This window comes from Chenopodium quinoa, unplaced genomic scaffold, assembly GCF_001683475.1.
Source record: "Chenopodium quinoa cultivar QQ74 unplaced genomic scaffold, ASM168347v1, whole genome shotgun sequence".
Taxonomy (NCBI): domain Eukaryota; kingdom Viridiplantae; phylum Streptophyta; class Magnoliopsida; order Caryophyllales; family Amaranthaceae; genus Chenopodium; species Chenopodium quinoa.
This window is the reverse complement of record NW_018743212.1, coordinates 5,728,319-5,743,628: the sequence shown is the minus strand read 5'-3', so window position 1 is coordinate 5,743,628 and position 15,310 is coordinate 5,728,319. Positions and strand designations below refer to the sequence as shown.

General features: G+C 34.9%; 2 long non-coding RNA genes across 2 annotated transcripts; both read left to right on the top strand.

Annotated features, from left to right (window-relative positions):
* Positions 1-4,011: 4,011 nt before the first annotated feature.
* On the top strand, positions 4,012-5,178 carry LOC110734142. The gene is made up of 2 exons (XR_002513770.1): positions 4,012-4,454; positions 4,928-5,178. It is a non-coding gene; the product is annotated as an uncharacterized LOC110734142 (long non-coding RNA).
* Positions 5,179-13,196: 8,018 nt separating this feature from the next.
* On the top strand, positions 13,197-14,725 carry LOC110734141. The gene is made up of 2 exons (XR_002513769.1): positions 13,197-13,517; positions 13,621-14,725. It is a non-coding gene; the product is annotated as an uncharacterized LOC110734141 (long non-coding RNA).
* Positions 14,726-15,310: the final 585 nt, after the last annotated feature.

Here is a 15,310-nt window from a genome sequence, read left to right as displayed (position 1 = left end):
CTATCCTTCATGTCAAAGGGGTTTTCCACGTATAATTCTTGTGTGTTGATTGATATCTGTAGACACTTGATTATGTTTCCCCAAAAAACCAAACCCACTGATGAGTACCTTTCACGTCTTTGATTAACGAGTTTGGTAAAGAGTTGAAGAGTCTCGTGAAGTTCCCTTAAGCCTTGACCATATTCCCAATCTTTCCTAAAATGTTTTAAACCAAAATCATTCATTTCGTGTCATTGAACCCAAAATCATTCATTTTGTGTCCCTTAAAAATCATTCATTTCATGTCCAACTCATAAAAACGTCCAAACCATATTATTTTGGTCCATAATACTGGTCCAATTATTTCTTAGTTGGATGGGTCTTGAAAAGATCTTTCCAACGATATATTATAAGCCCAAATTCAATTTAAAACGAATAATTTATGGCCAAAATACTAAATCGAGCCCAAACCGGACCTAGTTCCACCTTACCTACGACCCAATGAACATGTGAGGGTCTAATATCTTATTTCCAATCCTAAACCAATTAGGATTCTTTAGGAACTTCTAGAAGTCTCTAGAAGGTTCTAATTTATCCTTTCCGAAAGATAAAGATCAAAAGAGTTCGAAACTGAATAAAACTTCTCATATGATAGTCCCTATCCCGTCCAAATTAGAAGACGTCCGGATATATTTCCTTAACCCAATTCTATTGGAAATCAAACTCCGTACGACTTTTTTTCTATCTTTAGAAATCATTATCGGACGACAGAACCAACGTGCCGCGTTAGTTCCATTGCGTCGCGATGGACACTAACGCGCCGCGATACGTCAATCGCCCCGCGTTACGAGCTATTTTATTCCGATTCAAAATTTGATATTTTCTGATCGTTTCGACTTTTTTTTTCTCTATAAATAGAGGTCGTTTTCCACGTTTCAGATCATCAAAAATCATCATAAACATCGATAATGAGCTTTGAAAATCCCATCATCATAACTCGGAATTCTTAATTCCAATGCTCTTAGCCTTAGCCTAAACACATCCTTGATATTCTCTCAAATAAGTCACAATACCTCATTCATGAGATTCAAATACTCCAAGCCATCCTCGACGTTGCCTTCGACCTCGGTGTGAAAGGTTGATAGTTCTGAGGGTTTGGTCCCAAATCTATATTTCAATTCATATTTGATTTATTTACTTTATTGATTTAACTTTCTTGAAGTTTACTAATGTGTGTATTGTTTTAATAGCAATAAGGTTGAGGCATCAAAATTAAACCGGTTCAGGATTAACTTGATGTATGTATGTTTGATCGAAAAGTGCACATGAATATCATAAGAATTGAGTAAAGGCCTATTTAGGGCAGGTTCAATCTCTTTTAGGTTAGATTTGTACCATCATCCCCAAACATCCAGTCATGGTTCCAGGTCACTATGGAGTTAGCGATCTCCGTGATCGTGAATGGGGTGTAACCTTCACACCTGTGAATAGTTTACAAGTTCCTAAAACTTGTTGGCGACTCTTTTATCTCTAGCTTATTTTCCTTAGAACGCGGTCATTCCTAAAAGCACGAACCACGATAGGGCTCAATGAGATTTGAAAAATTCCCTACAATATCGTTTCTTCCTAGTATTGTCGGTGTTATTGTTGTTTTGCTACTGCATTGTTGCTAATTTGGTTATATGATTTTAGTGTGTAAGAATTTTGGGTTCATTGGATTGAATTGAATTTTTGGTTGACTGTCTTGTGTGTAACATTGTGGGTGTCATAGTGACCTCCTTCCAATCCCTACAGTTTTTTCTAAGGCCCCATGTATTTCATCGTATATCTTTCATTATCCATCAATATAGATTATATAAAAGTTGATATGTGAATCCTATACATCGAGACAATTCTAACAAGTACTTACATAACTATGTTTAATCTTATGTATAAAAGTATCAATTTTTTGTTAAAGCGGTGTAACATTGTAAAACGTAAAATTAGGGCACTTAAAGCAAAATCGAAGCGAATATTAGAATTTAGAAGTATAGATATGATCAATAGTCAAGTTTACAGTTCTACCCAAAATAGTTGCCATTTTTGTGTTGGGCTTGACTTTTGAGCAATATACAGTTTTGTCTAAACCTACTAAAATCTAGCATGTATGCTAAGGTTGAACTATTTGAGCGTAAATCAAAGGTAGGTTAAATATCACTTTTTAGGACATAAAAACATGTCTACAACCCAAAAAAAATAGGCATAATTTACTACCCAATAACAGGATTTTTCAAGTTAATTGGATGGGCTCAAGTTAAACAAGTCTAAGAATAGTACCGGCGGAGGAAGACGGGGAGTGACTGGATTGGGTATTATTTTATATCTCTATATAATTTATATACTTTACAAAGTATTAAATTTATACTTCAATATTTCAACAATGAGGTACTAGTATTTTTGTATTTTACTTTTTTTTAGTGTAAAGTGGACCACAAAGGGCAGTGATGAAGATGGGTATAATCTCAAGTCTTGAATATCAACCCTAAGACTTTAACCAAATAAGCTACTTGATAGTCTTGACATACATCAGGTACTAGTGTTTGATAATTAAAGGTGATGCATGGGAACATTATGTAAAATGTATAAAAAATTTATATTCATTCAAAATGCAACTTACAAAATTCTCTAACTATTTAAAAGTAAAGATAAATTCATACTACATATATATTATTAAAACTCCTAGGAAAATCATAGCATGCATCGCGCCATGTCAAGCACACATATTAATTAATTTTTGCTTCCTCACATAAATAAGCTAGTTAGCAATGTAAAGTATTAATTCTCACTCCATTACGAGAACTTATGATCTAAAACATTTAATAAGAGAAAATACATTATTATTAATAATCAATTCAATGCTAAATCACATAAACAATTCAACTCAAAAATCCATTTGCATAAAGCAATTCATATCTCAATCAACCAAGTATAACTCAAGATTACTAAACCATGGGCAATAACTCAAAAAAATTCGGACCTATGACCATAGACTAAGGTGTTTTAACACCAACTTTAATGCACACATAATCACACAACTCAAGCTTTAAATAGTTTCAATTCTTTTTGTTTTCGAAAATAATAATAATGTACTTGAATCATGATATTAGACGGTCGAGAACGCGTCTCCCAGGTAAGTTACCTACAGCGTCAAGGATAGCCTTGCCTAGATAGAGAATCATACTCAAGAATTTTTTTCTCAATCATCTTTCCACAAATAGGAAAATAGTTTTTATATATAAAATAAAGCTTTTAACTTTCACACACAAATGCGAAACTCTATCTTATATGCCCTCTTAAGTCTACCCACAATTTTTATTTTTCCCAATTTTAATCTTTTTGCAGATACCACTTTGTAACACCCCCAAATCCCCCTCTACAAAAATACCAGTATAATACGTATAATTATACCATAGAGATAGACTTAGGCGTACTACCGTCGCGTGATTACGCAAGGCTACTCAAAACTACTAACTCAAACCAAAACTTTGGAGTGGAAACTCAAACTATTTCTTTATTAATAACTAATATAGATAGAAACCATTACCATGAGTACTCAATATAGATACAAAGACCAACATTCCTAGATCTAGGTGAAGCATATCCCGGGACTCCCAAATGCTCATTTATTAACTCCACATAAAATAGTCAACACTGCTTACCATTAAGGTAAACAGGGCGAACCAAAACAAATAGGAAATACGGATTATCAAAATATGCTAAGTACGATAAGTGCAAGATAAGTAAACTCAATTTATTTGCAAACATGCTTTTAAAACCAATTCCAATAATTCCAAACTCATTATTCAAAACCAATTCCAATAATTCAATAATTCAATAATTCAATAAAATGATTAATAAAGCCGATTCTTCTTTTAAAACCTAATTTCTCACCTAAGTGTGCACATCCCCCAAGTTAGTGTCTTTATATTGAAAGGTTATTCTTAAGGAAAGACTCGATCATACAAAGTCTCACCAGTAGAAAATTTGAAATAGGCACCCCCCCTTTAGCACCGGTTCTTGAAAACCGGTGCCAAAATAAATGGGCGGGATTGGAAATTTCAGAGTTGGCATTGGTTCCAACCTAAATCGGTGCCAAATCCTTTAATTAGCACCGGTTGAAACCGGTGCCAACCATTAAAAAAAAATACAAAAGAAGGGAATGGAGTTGGCACCAGTTTAGAGCGAACCGGTGGCAATTATTGCAATTAGCTCCGGTTCGAACCGGTACCATTTAAAACAACAAAAAGCCGAGTTTTTTTACATAACTCCTTATTTCTCCTTTAATTCGTTTTTCATTCTCTCTCCTTCAATTCCTTATCTCTCATCTCTCATCTCTGTTCATCTCTCTCCAACCAAGCACAACAACCAACACAACAACCAAGCCGCCGCCGTCAACCACAACAAACATCGCCGCCGCCTAAAATCAAAAATTTGAGGTTAGGGTTTCTGGGTTTTGGGTTTTTCACGATTTTGGCTGGATTTTTCACGATTTCTGGGTTTTTCACGATTCTAGGTTTCTGGGTTTTGTGGGTTGAATCTGTGTGGGTGTATTTGTGCGAAATCGTTCGTTTTTAAGGGGTTTATTTGATCGATTTTTGTTCGATTTTTTGGGTTTATTTGTTCGATTTCTTTTCGATTTTTTGGGGGTTTATTTGTTCTATTTATTTTTTGTTTTTTTGGTTGAATTTATCTGGGTTAATCGTTCATTTTTAAGGGGTTTTTTTGATCGATTTTTGTTCGATTTTTTGGGTTTATTTGTTCTATTGATTTTCGATTTTTTTGGGGTTTATTTGTTCTATTGATTTTCGATTTTTTTAGGGTTTATTTGTTCGATTTTTGTTCGATTTTGTGGGTTTATTTGTTCGATTTTTGTTGAATTTATCTGATTTTATCCTTTTAATTGATGCAGGTTTGAAGTTTCTGATTTTTTAATTTTCGGTTTGAAGGTCGTGAATTTGCTGAGTATGAAGTTCGAAGTTTCTGGGTTGTAAAATAACAAATTCAGCAATTTCTCTGTTTTTCTTTTTAATAAATTGTAAAACAACAATTTATTTAATGATTATAGCCTTGTTCGATTTATTGTTTTGGATTGTATGCTGAAATTGGATTGATGAATAAATTGGATTGATGAATAAATTGTATGCTGAAATATTTTTTTTTTTTTACTGTTTGAAGGCATAATTGGCACCGGTTAACCGGTTCCAATTGTAGTTAAAATTAAAAAAAAAACAGCGCGGCATTTACATTTGGCACCGGTTAACCGTTGCCAAAGCGTGTAGTTAGCACCGGTTAACCGGTGCCAAATGCTTTAGTTGGCACCGGTTTTGAACCGGTGCCAAATTTTTGGGGATTTGACATCCCTCAAATCCCCAACGGTTCAAAACCGGTGCATTAGGGGGGGTTGAACCGGTGCCAAATTACCTTTTTCGTCTAGTGTCTAAAGTCTTATCAACCAAATCCGCATAGTGAGATTACTATAATCATGCTTGTAAAGCTTAAATAATAATAATTCAATAAAACCTCTTTAATTCAATAATTTCAATCTTTATAATAAACAACTCAAAACTCCTTTTTATTTGATTCAACATGCTTTCAAAATCAAACCTTTTAAAAACTCTTTAAATCAATCCAACATATTTTTAAAATCAAATTCCTTTAAACATGATAAATAATTTCAAATCATTCAAAAAAAAAAATATAAAAATCATTCCTTCAAAATTATTTGTTAAAACCCCTAATTAAACATGTTTTATTTCATAAATCATAATTTAATTCAATCATCATAAAAATCATACAAAACATAGCCACCTAAACGTACCTTGATCCTTGCTTAGCAACACACAAAAAGAACTTCAAGAACTCTTGTCAAACACTCCCTACAAATAAATATAACCTTAATCAATATAAGGCTAACAAATAATCACAACAATTAAAATAAAACCCCTAACTAGATGCACATGAACCTTATAAAATTATTTTTCATAAACTTGAATAATAAACTGATTTTATTTAATTAAAAACACTCATAATATTTTTTATAAAACCCCCATAATAATAATACTAATAATAATAATAATATAATTAATTAAGAAAAGAGAAGAAGATGTAGAAAACCAAGGAAGAGAAGAAGAAGAGTGGCGGCAAAGGGGCAGCAGCCGTTCGACACATGGCTGCTAGTGGCCGGAGGTGGCAGCTGGCGTCGGCGACTAGCCGGAGAAGGTGGCAGCCGGCGGTGGAGGTGGTGTTTGGTGGTGGTGGTCGTGCAAAAACTGAGAGAAAGAGAAGAGATTTAGAGAGGAATTAAGAGAGAAATTTATAAAGTTTTGGTGTGAGTGTTTAGCTATGATTGAAGGGGTATTTATAGGCTAGCTCATGCAAGAATTATGGTAGGAAAAATGTAGGAAGAATTATGGTAATTTGGTTTAAGGAATTACTTAGAGAAGAGAGCTAAAGAATTAAGGAAAGTTTAGTTTTATGGTGATTAAGGAATAATTAATTATGGAAAGTATGTTGTCATGAAAAATAATATGACAAATGACTTTTCTTGGGGAATAATCAATAATGGTTTAAGGTAAGGAAATAAGATGCTCAAATATTTGGGAGATGGAAAATAAGAATTAGGGAAAATAATAGAATTAAGGAAGATAATTAAAATACAAAAATTACCAAAATAAATTGCTCAAATATGTCATATGGTGGCCAAAATTTGAGTCTTCCTTAGCTCATATTTTCGGACCTCACTTTCAATATTTAGGCAATTACTTTGCTAGTTTTTAAGGAATAAAAATGATTGTGTAAATAATATATATTGTATAAAATAATTAATTAAGAAAATACTAATTATCCACTAAATAAATTAACTAATAAAATCATATTTTCCACACTAGGAAAATCCGAAATTCATAGTTAACTAATTAGGACTTTTCGGCCCTCTTGATTAAATAATAAAATATAATTTTGCTTAATTAAAATATTCGAAATATATATAATATATATATTATATAATCCGGTTTTTAAATAAAATAATTAATAATAAATCTTATCCAAAATCCAAAAATAATACTTAAGTTTTTAAAATGCTTTTGGCGCCAAAATTCAAATATCATTTTGAGTCCAAAATTCAAATAGTAAAATAAATTACTAAATACCCTTTTTTAAGAAAATAATTAATAATTAATTAGAAATGCGTTTCAAAAATATGGGGTGTTACAAGAGGTAGTAGTAAAGACCAAAACTCAAATGTTTGTTTTTTTTGTTTCACATTCTTGCAGAACAAGCTATGTATATTGCTTAGTGCTTGTTCGAGTTTGGGCTGAGAGGGGAAGGTATCGAGCTGGTTCGAGTTGAGAGGTGGTGGTTTTAGGGTTGTTTTGGGGTGGTTCCAACTAAGAGGGTGTGATTTCAGAGGTGATTCAGGCTGAGAAAGAGTGGTTTTACGGTTGTTTGACCTGAGAAGAGGTGGTTTAATGGTTGTTCGGGGGGTGTGTGGGTTGAGAGTGGGTGGTTTCGGGGTGGCTGCTGTTTGGCGGTGTTGGTGGGTTGGGTATTGTCGGTGGTGGTGGTTTAGTATTTAATTACCTTACCTTTCTCTCTCCTACCCTTAATTTACTATTCTTTAATTCATTAATCAACCATTATCAATTTTTGTCTTAAAATCCATGTCGACCTCAAAGTTGCAACTAAGGCCTTGTTTAGTTCACCTTATTTTTACTTATTTCAGAAAAAATAAGTTCAAATCAGAAAAAATAAGTTCAAATCAGATCAGAAAAAATAAGTTCAGATCAGATCAGATCAGAAAAAATAAGTTCAGATCAGATCAGTTAAGAAAAAATAAGTTCAGATCGGATTAGATCAGAAAAAATAAGTTCAGATCAGATCAGATCAGATCAGAAAAAATAAGTTCAGATCAGATCAGAAAAGTTCAGATCAAATACAAATTATTATTATTATTATTATTATTATTATTATTATTATTATTATAATCAAAAACCTACAAAGTCAAACAATTTACAAGAAATTAGTGGGGAGCCGAGATACAATCTGGGCCCCCACCCCTCTAGCTATAGCGAACCCAATCCTGTTGAAGATGTGAGCCGCCGCACGAGCACCAATATCCTGAGTCCTAGCGAACGCCGGAACCCGCTTCAGCAATGCAACAACATCCTTCTCTAATTGCCCCAATGAAGAAAAGGAGAAAGAAAGAAAACCATAGCCAATAGCCCTGCAACGCGCCCCATACTTGTCCCGCTTCCGCTGAGCCGCAGCCGACACGACACGACCAGGAACGAAGTCAGACAACCCAGATTGTGTCAATGGAGAAGACCCCGTCAAGTCAACACAAACATCTAGGCCTCTATCCTAAGAGTAAAGCAACACATCTGCTGGCCGAAGAGCCCCGTCGTCCCCTCCAGACAACCCAACGTTGACCTCCTTTCGTGCAGAAATCCCAGAATGGAAACAAACATCAACAAGGGTATCACGAACAACGTTTTGCCGATGTTTAATACCCACCATCCCAGCACAAGACACTGCATGATCCCCAAAAATATCCCTATCAAAAACCCTTGAGCAAGCAGAACAAGGAGCCGATACGGAGAACAAGGGAACACCCAACCGTTAGCAAAGAACACAACGGTAAGTCTTGCCATTCATAGTCTGACCCAGACCGGATATAGGGACCGCTCGCAACCAGGCAGAAGTATGATCCTCACTACTAGAAATAGGTCGTTTTCCGAGGGAATCGTTCCGACGGAACTAAATTCCATCGAAAAATCCGTATTTTTTGACGGAATTCGGGTCTGTCGGAACATTCCGTCGAAAACGGGTCGTTACGACGGAAAAATCCCTCGGAATTCTTGCGACGGAAATTAATTCCCTCGGAATATTAGGCTTCCGACGGAATTTTCCGTCAGAACGTTAGTTTTCCTATGGAATTTATATCCGTCGGAATTTTCCTGCGGAATAATCCCTCAGAAAACCCATACATTCCGACGGATTTTTTATCCGTCATAACTTTATAATATATAAAAAAAAGCCGGAACTTTGATGAACTTTCTCCTCTGCTCTTTCTCTCTCTTCTCCTTCTCTAACCTCCCTCCTTCTCTTAGATCCGCCTCTCTTTCTCTCTCTTCTCCTTCTCCTTCTCTTTCCTTCATTTCTCTCTCCTTCGCCCTCTCTTTCTCTCTCTTCTCCTTCTCCTTCCTTTGTTTCTCCTTCCTCCTTTGCGCAACCAACGCCAAGCACCACCGTCGCTGTGCAACCACCACACTACCACCGCCTTCTCAAGGTTTTTCATGTCGAATTCGACCATGAAAACCCTTGATCTAGAGTTTTCATGGTCGAATTTGACCTTTAAAACCCAAATTCAAGCTAATTTAGGGGTTTTGATGAAATTTAAGGTAAGTTGTCGAATTTTTTCGATTTTTTTTAATTTCTGGGTTTTTTTGTTTTGAAACTTTCAGGGTTTTTTGGGTCGAATTTGTTCGTTTTTTTTTTAATTTCTGGGTTTTTTGTGGTTCGAATTTCTGGGTTTTTTTGTTTTGAAAATTTTGGGGTTTTTTGGGTCGAATTTGTTCGTTTTTTTTAATTTCTGGCTTTTTTGTGGTTCGAATTTCTGGGTTTTCTTGTTTTGAAATTTTCGGGGTTTTTTGGGTCGAATTTGTGGGATTTTTTGGGTCGAATTTTTTCGCTTTTTTTTTTAATTTCTGGATTTTTTGTGGTTCGAATTTATGGGTTTTCTAGTTTTGAAATTTTCGGGTTTTTTTGGGTTGATTTTTTAGGTTTTTTGGGTCGAATTCGGTGGTGGTTTGGGAGGGTGTGGAATGGCGAGGTGGGTGGTGGGTGGTTTGGATGGTTTGTAGATCTGTGTGGGATGGGTGGGTGGGTGGTGGCGGGGGTAGGGTGTGTGGGTGGGGGTGGGTCTGGTTCTGGGTGGGTCAGGGGTGGGGTGGGGGTGGGTCTGGTTCTGGGTGGGTCAGGGGTGGGGGAGGGTTAGGGGTGGGGTGGGGTGGGTCTGGTTCTAGGTAGGTCAGGGGTGGGGTGGGGGTGTTTAGGACGTGGTGGGTGGTGTGGGCTGGTGGCCAGGGTGGTTCTGGGTGGGGATTGTGGTGGTTTTTTTTTTTATTCACTTTTCCGACGGAATTTACCTCTTCCGACGGAAAATTCCGTCGGAACATTTCCCCACCGACGGAGATTTCCGTCGGAAAATATCCCAGTCCGACGGGAAATTCCGTCGGAACCTTGTGACGGAATTTAACTTAAAGTCAACAAAAGCGCCGACAGAACAAAATCCGTCGGAAATTCCGTCGGAAAGGTCTCTTCCGACGGAATTTCCGACGGAATATCGTAAAATACCTACAAAGGGTCTTCCGACAACGCTTTCCGACGGAATTTCTGGGTTTTCCGACGAATTTTTTCCGTCGTTAATTAACTGTTTTCTAGTAGTGCCTCCTGCTGGGACTTCCATAAGGCAACCTGACGCAGAGATAAGGAGAAAGTGGATTCTGCAGATGCAGTGACCTTCGTGAAATATATATCTGCCAATTTCTTCATGAGTTTGGGGGCAACGATCTCACTAGGGTTACACAAAACGTCAGTCTCCACAGTCCTATTAAAAAGATTAAGAGCGCCGTCGAAGGCCGGACCTGGACCAACAATACTAGAATTGCGAAGAAGCAAAGTCTGAAGACCAGAAGACTGCAAACGCGACGCAAGAAAAACATAGTGTCGAACATCACCCGCTGAATAGACACCCAACCCTCCATAAGAAAAAGGTAAGGTGGCAAGTCGCCATTGCCAATCACCAAAACCTAGCCCCGAAGCAGTTACAACGCGCTCCAAAGAACCTCGAAGGGCCACATCAAAAGAAATCTGGGCCGCTTCAAAAAGACGAGGAGGACAAGTGCGCATAGAAAAGTAGAGTTTTGAAACTCCAGTACACGCACGAAGTAGTAACAACTCACACTGGGGATCCTCAAGCTTAACAACAGCATCCATGAGCACAATGGTCTTCGACACTCTCTGCGAAACAAGCTCACCACAGAAAGAGGCATCCGCACTGACAGGACCACCAAGCAACTTAACCCCATGAGCAGGACGAGCAATATCTGGAGAAAAGACACCGGCCAGCCGACTACGAGGGTCCTCCGAGGGCCAGAAAACTTCCGTTTTCGCAACGTTAACATGGAGGCCGAGACGAGGTCCCTCCACCAAAATCAACTCCATAACCTTCCCTACCACCAAGGTGTCACCAATAATAGTGTCATCATCCAAATACCAAGCCTGCAAACATAAGTCAAAAGAATCCCTAATACGACAAACCAACGGATGGAGCACCAAAGCAAAAAGCAAAGGGCCAAACGATAAACGATAATAATTAAATTTTCATTATAAACGATAATAATTAAAATTTCATTATAATCCCTAATAAGAAATTATTATTATTATTATTATTATTATTATTATTATTATAAAAATTATTATTATTATTATTATTATAAAAATTATTATTATTATTATTATTATTATTATGGTTATTATTATTATTATGGTTATTATTATTATTATTATTATTATTATTATTATTATTATTAATAATAAATAGCACAAACGATAAAGAAATCATAATATGCTCTTGGTTCGATTTCTATACCACTATCAATGGGTATATCCAACTCATGTAATCGAATAAAATTGTGAAGTTTGAATGTAGCAACCATAATTGCCAATTGATGTTTAGTGTCCATATTTGGCATCATTGTCAATATTTTCTATCGAGATTTTAATTGTCCAAAACATCTCTCGATCGTTGTTCGAAGTGAAGAGTGAAGATAATTAAAAAGTTCAAGTATGCAAATTTTCACGGGAAGTAATAAGCAAAAATAAGTAGTAAAGTACATTGGAAAGATAAATTTACATTGGATATGAAAAAAAGTAGACGGAGGGAAATAACAAATGGGATGAACATTTTGAGACTAAAATTTAGCCAAAAAGGACTATCAATAAGGGACGGAGGGAAAACATAATACTTTGCTTTTTTCTAGAAACACCCTCTTCAGATCAAAACAATAGCACTTGATCAAGTGGTTTTAACAAAAATATTTGAATATCTTCTTACAAAATATTACTTTTTTTCCTACCAAAAAAAAAGAAAAAAGCAATAATAAACAAGCCTAACGTTTCCTATACAAAAAAATGAATATCTTCGTACAACATATTATGTATATTTTAATGTTTTTTAATTTCATATTTTTGATAACAAGCCTAACGTTTCCCATAAATAATTTTTTTAAAATTCCATTTTTTCTTTCCTCCTATTTTGTCAAATACTTTTGCTTTATACAATTTTTTATTCTTCCACTTACCCCATCCATATATTATTACGTTTACCAATTTCTCCTAAAACTCCCTACATGTAAAAATGGAGAAGGTATTTAAAATTGAAGGGAGTATACGTACAAGGTTTTCAATAATAATAGCTACGCATTACTACAATTAAAATTAGTACAAAGTAACATAGAAAATGTTGCTAGTTCAAACAAACGATAAAATCAAATCCGATACATCATAAATCCATATTATTATTTAAGAATTAAGGTATTTAAAAACAAGTCAAATCTCCTTTTTTCTATGTAGAAAAAAGCTATGATAAATTTAATCTGTAATTTAGTTTTTTTAGGATCCCCATTTTAATACTTTCTTATAAAAAAAATTCATTTATTCCAATTCTATTATCTTATACTATCTAGTAATTTTAATACTTATAGGTTTCTTTAAAATATCTGTAATAATAATAATAATAATAATAATAATAGTAATAATAGTAATAATAATAATAATAATAATAATAATAATAGTAATAATAATCATAACAATAATAATTAAACATTAATATTGATTAACATTAAAAGTAGAATATTGAAATAATTAAAATAAGTTCAAATCAGAAAAAATAAGTTCAAATTAGATCAGATGAGAAAAAATAAGTTCAGATTAGATCAGATCAGAAAAAATAAGTTCAGATCAGAAAAAATAAATTCAGATTAAATCAGATCAGAAAAAATAAGTTCAGAGCAGATCAGATCAGAAAAAATAAGTTCAGATCAGATCAGATCAGAAAATATAGGTTCAGATCAGATCAGAAAATATAAGTTCAGATCAGATCAGATCAGAGGCCTAACTTGAAATGGAGGTAGTATATTGTTTAGAAATACCATAGAAGACAAAGCTGTGGCAGCCAAAAGGGTAGCAAAAAAAAAAAAAATCGAATATTGACTTCCTTGATAACTTCCGGCTGGAGGGCAAGGCTTGTCAACTTTACAATGATGCCGTAAAAGCAGAATGTCGGAAGAATGTAAGAAAAACCTCTGTTTTTTGTTTTTTTGGTTTTCGTTTTGTTTTAAGCATCAATTTGTTAATGAGTTTCATTCTTATATTAATATTCATCAAAGACTGGGAAGTCCAATGGTAGGCACTATGTTGTGGACCTCAAAACTGCTGAAGTAAGTAATTTTTTGCAAAACACAACTTCATCCAACTTTCTATTTAGTTTAAGATGAGATCCAAAATGGAATGTTGTTCTTATGTTTGTTTGTTTTCTTTCAGGATAGATATATGTATCTTGCTGAGGCCACAGTAAAGGAGCTGGAGGAACGTGTTGAGGGTGTGAAAAAGTTGAAGGCGTGGTTCTAGACTACATTAGACAAACAATGTAATGAACTGTAACTGTTTTTTTTTTTTTTTTTTTTTTTTTTTTTCAAAGTTTATGGCAAACTATGACATAATTGTTATCCTTGGGTCTTAAAACCCTCTTTTGCTCTAGTTTGAAAGTTAGAAAAGGTAATTCTATCTTTTATGATTTCTGAAGACATGTAGGGTTTGATTAATAATGGGATTTGCTAATGATTTTGCTTAATGAGTATGTATCTTTTTGGTTTCAAACATTAGATTGCCATTACTTGTAAACATACTGACAACGATTCTCAAACATTAGATTGCCATTTCATATATTTGTGGATAAACATACTAACAATGATTCCCTAACTCGATAAATTTAATGTTTACTTCTTCTAGTCGGCACCAACATAGTTTTCACTTGTCTTAGTTTTCACTTGTCTATACAGGATGTCTGCTCTGAGTCACTTGAGGTAATGAGAGTCCATCAAATTTTCTTTCTGCATATTGCTTTTCCACTAGTTCTAATTCTTCCTATGCCCTTCTGCAGTCATGGTTCTGAAGATATTGCTGAGCAAACCATTCTACCCCATGCTCTTTAAAGCTTGATCCATATTGTTACATAGCACATTTATATGTTGGAGGATGAACGATTTTGCACGGATGTTGAGGAACAGATTGATAGCAAATATAGTTTATATAACATGACTAAAACATTGGTATTAAATTTGTTCATTTCCCGAGTTTGCAAATCACACTGATTGTTTCACACTTTGTTCTTGTATGATGTAATGTCAGACTCGGAATATATGTGTAAGATGTTGTAGTTCTGTTTTGCACTGGAAAGAAAGATAACAGATGTATTACTGTTAGGCCTGTTATACCAACACTAACTTGTTTCGATTGTTAAGCTGCTCAAGTGGTCATTTCTTGGCTTATCTTATCATTTTTACGATTGTACACTAAATGATTTACGTTCATTGAGGAAAAATGATGTGAAGTGCATTCCAAAATATGATAAGAGTTAATGAAAAAATTAAAAAAAAAAAAAAAAAAAAGAGCTGGTAGAAAAATGTTACTGCAAGTCTGCAACTAGCGCTACAAATGGGTCGGGTCGTGTCGTGTTCGGGTCATATTTTTTAGGGTCAAAAACCCCCGACCTGAACCTGACCCTTTAATTTCAGGTTGTGTTCGTGTCAATCCATTTAACTTTTCGTGTCGAAAATCTCAACCCTAACATGCTTTTTTCAAGTCGTGTTCGTGTCGTGTTTTTTGTGTCATGTCAACTTTTGCTAGCGCTACAATTTTTTTTTCCACTATTTTTTATTTGGGCTTGAGTTTTTTAGCCCAAGTAATATTTTTTATTTTTGGATTTTTAAGCTTCGTGTCATTTCAGGTCGGTTTCGTGTCGAGAAGTTCAACCTGAACTTGACCCATTTAATTTCAGGCCGTGTTCGTGTCAACCCATTTAACTTTTCGTGTCAAAAATTTCAAACCTAACCCGCTTTTTTCAGGTCGTGTTCGTGTCGTGTCAACTTTTGTCAGCGCTATCTTCTGCAACTACCTTTGTTGGGAGACCATGCATCTTAGTAGATATGAACTTATTTGATTAGTCCTTATT